The 8,186-nt window shown below is 38.5% G+C and overlaps 1 pseudogene; it reads right to left on the bottom strand.

Annotated features, from left to right (window-relative positions):
* Positions 1-7,212: 7,212 nt before the first annotated feature.
* On the bottom strand, positions 7,213-8,122 carry LOC122910041 (annotated as a pseudogene).
* Between the last annotated feature and the right edge of the window lie 64 nt (positions 8,123-8,186).

The raw sequence follows: 8,186 nt of genomic DNA, 5'->3' as shown, positions 1-8,186 counted from the left end.
TCTTGTAGGCAACATATGGATGTGTCTCTTTAAATTTATTCTGATACCTTGGTCTACTTTTTTTGTTTTATTCAAATTCAAGTTAGTTAACATGTAATGTATTATTAATTAGGGGATAGAATTTAGTGTTTCATCAGTTGCATGTAACACCCCGGCCTCATTACATCAAGTGCCCTTCTTATGTCCTTGACCTATTTACCCTATCCCCCTGGTACCACCCCCTTCCCCAGGAAATCCTCTGTTTGTTATCAGTAGTTAAAAGTCTCTTATGGTTTGTCTCCCTCTCTGTTTTTATTTTATTTTATTTTTCCTTCTCTTCCCCTATGTTGGAATTAGAGTGTATTATGCTAAGCAAAATAAGTCAGTCAGAGATAGACAAAGTATGATTTCACTCGTGTGGAATTTAAGAAACAAAACTTATCTCTTTTGATTGGTACATTTAGTCCATTTATATTGAGAGTAATTATTGATAGAAATTTTCTGCCATTTCATTACTTTTTTTTTTTTTTTTTTTTGTCGTTGTTTCTGGACATTTTCTTTTCTCGACTAGCCTTTGTTGCTTTTGGTTTTTCTGTTCCCCTCACAGTTCCCTTTAATATTCCTTGCAGGGTTAGTTTAGTGGTCATGAGATCCTTTAATTTTTGTCACTTTCAGTTCTGAATGATAGCCTTGCTAGATAAAGCATTCTTGCCTCCATATTTTTCCCATTCAGTAGAGTGAATACATCTTACCACTCTCTTCTGGCTTGTCAAGTTTCTGTGGAGACATCTGCTGCTAACCTTATTTCTCTTCCCTTGTAAGTTAGAGACTTCTTTTGTCCTGCTGCTTTTAGGATTTTTTTTCTTTATCTCTGTATTTTGCAAATTTAACTGGTATGTGCTGGTGTTGGCCTGTTTTTGTTGATGATGTGGGGGTTCTATGTGTCCCCTGGATTTGAATGTCTGTTTTCCTCCCTTGATTGTGGAAGTTTTCAGGTAGAATTTGCTCAAATTGCACTTGGATGGGAGGGGGCTGGGAAATTGGATGAGCCTGCTGGTGGGTATTATGGAGGGCACACATTGTATGGAGCACTGGGTGTGGTTTATAAACAATGAATTCTGGAACACTGAAAAGAATTTTTTTTAAAAAGGCTACTTGAGAAAAAAAAAAGAAAATCATAAGGAACATTGGGGGTACATATGGCCCTTCATCTCACTAAATCTGTATCTTTGGATGAACCATGAGAGACAGTTGATGCTAAGAAACTGGGGGTTTTGAAGGGGAGAGGCTTGGGGGGATGTTGAGCCTGGTGGTGGGTATTAAGGAAGGCATGTATTTCATGGAGTACTGGGTATGATGCATAAACAATGAATCCTGGAACACAAAAAATAAAATTAAAAAAATAAAATTATGTAAGCATAAAAATCAAAAGGAAAATGCATTTATAGTACAGTATATAGTTATTGAAATAAATTCACAAGTAAGTGGCACTCTGCAGTTCTAACCTGTGTTGTTCAAGACTGAACTGTATAGCAGTTATACATAAATACTGGCTGAGGTCTGTTCTTGTTGGGGAGGTGTGTCCTCAGTTCCCTGGCACTTCTGACCTCACCTAAAGGAGGACGGAATGGGCTCTGTGGCCGAAGAGAAAACAGGTCTGAAAGTTGGAAATCTGAAAGGTTTCCATGAGGGAATATATGTACTTTGTTTTCTTCTTCTTGCTTCTGGAACTCCTATGATATAATGTTATTATGCCTTATGGAGTCACTGAAGTCTCTAAATTTACTTTTGTGATCCAAGACTTCTCTTTTCCTCTTCTTTGAAGTTGCATGGTTTTCCATAATTTAACTCTATACAGCTTATTCTTTCTCTGCTTCTTCCATCCTTGTGGTCATTACACTCAATCAGATTCAAAACTTGGGTATTCCATTTTTCATTTTGACCTGATTAGTTTCTAACTCTTTTATTTAGTGGTGAGGGACCCCTTGATGTCTTTTAAGCTTTTTTCAAGCGCAGCTAGTATCCTTATATGATTGCTTTAAATTCTGCATAAGGCATATTTTATCTGTTTTGATTAGATTTCTGGCTGTGACCTTTCCTTGTTATTTATTTTGGGATGAAATCTTCCATCTTGGCATTTTGTTTAGGTCTCTGTGTTCTTCTGTATGTTTGCAAAGCCTGTGACATTAACTATTCCTGAAAGTAATGGCTTTATGAAGAAGAGGTCATAAGCTGTCCAGGGCCTGGCACTTCAGGAAGTGTCTCTGGTGTCTTCTGTGTATACTCTGCTGCTGTGTCTTTCCCACAGCTCAATCTTCTGCAGTTTCTCCTTGCCTGTAGTGGGGAATGTCTGGACCTTGACCAGATTATGCTGAGTTTTTACTTGGTGTGCTCTGGTTTGCTTGTTAAAAAAGAACTGATGCTATTTCCACTAGAGCTGAAGTTTTGCAGAACTCTATGGTCAGTAGATATGGTATGTGCAGGGGATTGTGCTGGTCTTTGGGTGGGGAGGGTCCCGCTGCTCTGGTTCTCAGGCACACTTGCCCAAGAAAAGCAGTGCTAGCAGATCTTAGGTGGGGGTGCTGTTTGGTGTAAGCAGTTTAGGCCACCAGTGTTGGCACTGTACTACTTATTGAAGTTAGTTTATGCTGAACAGCATGGGAGGGAAATGGCACCAGCCTTTTTCCTTGTCACCAGAGAGGAGAGTTCACACCTGTTTCTATCCAGGAAGACCTCACAGAAAAGCATACAGCCGACCCTTATGTGTCTCAGGTGTTTCTCAAATCACTGTCTTCATACTGTTTGTGCCTGGGCCATCTGCCTGCCTTGCAGTCCAGTGCACCTTGTGTTCTATCCCAGGCAGGCCCACTGAGTTTTAAAACTCCAAACTTTAAGGACCTGGCATGGCATGGTGCCCACTTGTTCTTTATGACAGGGTCTTGTCTTGCTGGACCTACTGCAACTTGACCCAGAGGGGCAATCATATCAAAGCACAGGAGCATAGGTTTTGCACAGCAAAGTACAGCAAAGAAACAGTGTCCAGGTTAATGACCCTCAGTAAGTACCTCTTCACCTGTGTTGAAGGGTGGTGTTGGGAAATGATGCTCAGGCTCTATTCTCCATGAAGAGACCATTTCATCTTATCCAGGTCACTCCAAGAAGGAGGAATCATCTCTCTGAGTGTCCCAGGGGATTCTCAGTTCATGCCTTTGCCCCTGGGCTATCTGCCCACCATTTCCACAGGAGCACTGCAATGCCCCCAGGGCTCCACGCCAACCATACCACAGACCTTTATAAACTCCAGTCTTTGAGCCCCACTGGTTGTAAAACTTCATAGAAAGCAACCTTTTTCTTTGTTCTAGTGAATGGCTTTGGGAAGGTGTTTTCCTTGTGCAACCCCCTGTGTGCGCCTCTTTCCTTATCTCATTCTCTCTCTCTTCTTTCTTTCTCTCACCTTTCTCTGTGACAAGAGCACAGCCCCTCCACAGCACCTGTGATCCCTTTCTCCTCCAAACTGCAGCTCTGCACCTCCACTTGCAGGATAATGCCCTCTTTTCTCCTTCTAGTTGTGTGCAGTTTGTTCTGTCAATCCTCAGATAGATCTTTTGGGTATTCACAATGATGTGCTATTAATCTAGTTGTGTTTCATGGTCAAAGAAAGTTTAGGGTCCTCCTACTACTCCACCATCTTAGCTGCCTACCACTGGTATCTGCTTTTTGGTTTTTGGGTTTTTTTTTTTAATATTTTATTTATTTATTTGACAGAGATCACAAGTAGGCAGAGAGGCAGGCAGAGAGAGAGAGAGAGAGAGAGAGAGGAGGAAGCAGGCTCCCTGCTAAGCCCATGTGGGGCTCAATCCCAGGACCCTGGGATCATGACCTGAGCTGAAGGCAGAGGATTTAACCCACTGAGCCACCCAGGTGCCCCTGGTATTTGTTTTTGCCTAAGTACTAAGTGTGGTGATTCTTTGAGCACAGCGTAGGATAATGTTGTCAACATCTCAATGGGTATAACATGATAAAGACAAAATATATATATGTTTTCTGAAAGAGGTACAATGAATTCTTTTAAATCTCCAAGTAAGAAAATCAGTATGTTCATAAGAAAGGGTGTTTATGTTATAATAGTATTACTTTAAAGGGGTGGTTAATCTACCTTCAGCATTAGTCCAGACAACTGGATGAACTTCGCATTGTGATGCCATCCTCCACAGGTAAATATTCATTAAGAAATACATACATAATTTTATAGTTTACTTTTTAAAAATTTGCAGAATAACTTGTCTAAAATGTGGGTTTGGCAGAGATATATATTTTAGATCTTTCCCAACATGACACTAAATTGACAGAAATGATGTACATAGATGAAAAATTCTATAAGAAAAAAGAATGGGGACACACCAATGAACAGAAGATTTTTGTGAATTTCTGGAAGGCATAAATTAGTCAAAAATTTAACAAAAGAGACATAGGGTAGTGGAATCTATAGATGAGACATGAACAAGAGAAGTCTGCACAGGAAGTCTGAGTTTCTGAGACCCCCAAATCCTATGCCACACACACCCAACCTATTGTAGGACCAGTCAGTATATACACCACACTCATATACTCATGGGTTGATGTAAACTGCTTCATTTAAAGAAAAAACCAGTTGGGGAGACAGATATTTATGGTTATAAAAGAAATACACACCAGTTGTTTTTATTGCCAATACAGTCTTTGGTTTATCATGTTACATGAACAAGCAAAAATGTAGATAATTTAAGAAAAAAATCAGCACAATCGAAATGTTATATAACAATAAGAATTAAACCACAGACCTATGCAATAACATGGATTCTCTAGTGAAAAGTAGTAACAATGTCTGGACTCTACTGTATTCACTCCCTTTCCCTGGACTTGAAGGTATCGCTCAGAGAAACAAACACATAGCAGTTGTTCTGGTCTAATCTTGTGATCAGAAACTCCAGGAATACATATTAATATTTGTTTTAAATGTTTTCCTGTTTTGTATCTTTAAACAAACACCTAATCAAAGAGTTTCTCCCTGAGGTTGTGCTGTACTCTGTCCCTGGGGCTAATTCTCATGATAAGAAGAATACGAATGATTCACTTTAGGTGTATGATACTCGTGATTGTCCTGGAAGAAGTTCAAGAAGGTGAACTGGCATGTCGCATGCACTCCAGGCCTAGTAATCACCCAAGACTCATTACAGTATGATAATGAGTGATGGAGGGGCACTTGGATGGCTCAGAGGGTTAAGCCTCTGCCTTCAGCTCAGGCCATCATCTCAAAGTCCTGGGATCAGCCCCACATCCAGCTCTCTGGAGCCTGCTTCCCCCTCTCTCTCTGCCTGCCTCTCTGCCCACTTGTGATCTCTCTCTCTCTGTCAAATAAATAAAATCTTTAAAAAAAAAAAAAAAAGAATGAGTGATGCATTCTTACTTCATTTGAAATATTTGTGCTGTCAGTTTCATTTTCAATTTACATATGTTTTGTAAATAGTTATTTACTAACTCATGGGTTTCAGCCACTGTGCTAAACACCACAAAAGATTGGAAGAGTACTAGGACTTCTAAAGTGTAATTTATGTATAAGCTAAACGTAAGTATTACACAAGAGCATTTGTGACCTAAAAGAATAAAGGAAATATACAATGCCTCAAACAATACCTCTGGAAATACATCAAGGAAGCTGTAACATTTAAGACAGATCTTGAAGAAAGGACCCATTTCAATTATAAGTGAAGGTGGGTGAAATTGAGAAAGGATTCCTTGCAGAAAGACCTGTATCAACAGAACTGTGTACTTAAGAAGAAAGAGTCCAGAAGGATTTCAGTTAACTCATTTCAGCATAACACAGAATCCATTAGGAGTGTTTTAGGAGACTTCAGAGTGAAATCAAGGTTTTGGGGGGATGAATCTCACATAATGCCAGGGAGAACAAGTGTATATGTCCACAAACATACACAGATATTAAAGATGGGAATAAAATGACTTTAGGACTGAAGTCATTAACACTAGGGCAATTATAACTACAAAAATTGTTTAAAGCTAGTCAACACAAGAGCATCAAAGTGACTCAGTCAGTTGGGTTTCTGACTCTTGATCTCACCTGAGATTTTGATCTCATGGTCGTTAGATCAGTCCCTGTGTTGGGTCCCACACTAGGTGTGGAGACTACTTTAAGACAACAACAACAGCAACAACTACAGTGACATCTGGGTGGTTCAGTTGGTTAAGCTCATTTGGTTCTGCTGTTGGCTCAGATCATCATCCCAGAGTCCTGGATTAGAGCCCTATATTGGGTTCCCTGCTGGGTGGAGAGTCCACTTCTCCCTCTGCCCATCTCCGCCACTCCTGTGTGCTCTCTCTTCCTAAAATAAATAAATAAAATCTTTAAAATTTATTTATAACAACAACAACTTACTAATCAACACATAGCAAATATATAATCTGCCAGGGTTATATACAATCTATATAATAGGTATGTAGGTATCTTTGTATATCATCCATTTTGTACATATACATATATAAGTAAAATATGCATATGCATATATACAGTTCTAGGTACATATGCCATATATAATAATCTAGTAGATATGACAATCCATAAAAAGTTGCTGAAGTGGGATATTATTTAGTCAATGTTTTGGAAGTAAGAATATCAATAGAATGTAGAAGAAGCAACAAGACTATAGCAAATGGCAGAAATGAGCAGTCTTAGTGTGAAGACCTCAGTTATAACAGTAGAATGGTGTAGGTAATCAGTGGTGAGAGAGGAAGGGCAGAGGTGAACCTGAAATCTGATCACTCATTATATTTTTGGTCTCTGTTCACTCAAATATAACCCTGACTCCAATGTGGAATGAATGTAATGTGAGTATTCAGGGTACATAGCTGTATGGTTGTCAGATATATCATATTCAAATTCTTTTTTAAAGTAATTACCCTATTTCAATGCTTAATACATTTATGAATCCACATTGAAACACGCAATCATGTGAAATATTTTGTTTCCTTTTAAATTATTTTTATGTCATGAACACTTGATTAAGATTCCCTCTATTTTTTAATTCATATACATATATTTGTTTTGTAATCTCACCTTAAGTCATTTAAACATTAAGACAATTACAACTGCAAAAAATGAACACTAATAAACACCTAGAAAGAATGAAATCTGTACAATTAGTCATTCTAGTGAAACGAGAACAAATAATAATGTGAATTCTAAGAATTTCTCTTCAATATTTTCCTCAATGAATCTATGACTTCCTTATTTCTCAAATGGTAGATAATTGGATTTAACAAGGGAATTATGATAGTGTAAAATAAAGAGTCCATCATATCTTGGTCTTCTGATTGTGTAGATACGGGGCACACATACATGTAGACAAGAGCACCGTAGTATAAGGAGACAGATAAGAGATGGGCTCCACAGGTAGAGAATGCTTTCTTTATGCCTTGTAGAGACTTCTTTTTTAAGACTGTAGAGAGAACTAGTGTGTAGGAGATAAGAACTATCAGAATGGTGAACATCTGTATTGATCCAGCAAAAACAAATACTGTCAGATAATTGACAGAAGGGTCAGTGCAAAAAATCTTAAGTAATGGTATAATGTCACAGTAAAAGTGATGTACTATGATGGAATTTCAGAAGGTTAATCTGAATAAAAAAGAACTACGAATTATGGCATGACATAGGCCATATAAAGTGACAAAACTAACAAGCGGATGCACAGTGTCTTGGACATAATCACTGGATAATGTAATGGTTTGCAAACGGCCAAATAGTGATCATCTGCCATTGTTGCCAGCAGAAAGCATTCCACTGTTATACTTACTGCAAAGGAAAAAAATTGTATCATGCATTCTGAAAGAAATATCATTTTGGTCTGCCAAAAAGTTGACCAGCATCTTGGGGGATACTGTGGATGATATCCAAGCATCCACAAATGCCAAACTCCCAAGAAATAAGTACATAGGGATGTGAAGCTGAGAGTCATCCCATATGACAGCAATTAGGCCAGAACTTTAGGAACAAAGGGATTTGCCACTGAGGTTCAGATGTGAATCCTGTGAGAATCAAATCTGTCAGCAACGTTACATTTCCAAGTCCTTTTCTATGTTCCTTTTCCATATCCTCACTGAGTGTTGCCTGAAATGAAACTTAGTAAATTGGAAAAAAGTCTCTCAATTTATAA

This window comes from Neovison vison, chromosome 6, assembly GCF_020171115.1.
Source record: "Neovison vison isolate M4711 chromosome 6, ASM_NN_V1, whole genome shotgun sequence".
NCBI lineage: Eukaryota > Metazoa > Chordata > Mammalia > Carnivora > Mustelidae > Neogale > Neogale vison.
This window is presented reverse-complemented; position numbering and strand designations above follow the sequence as displayed.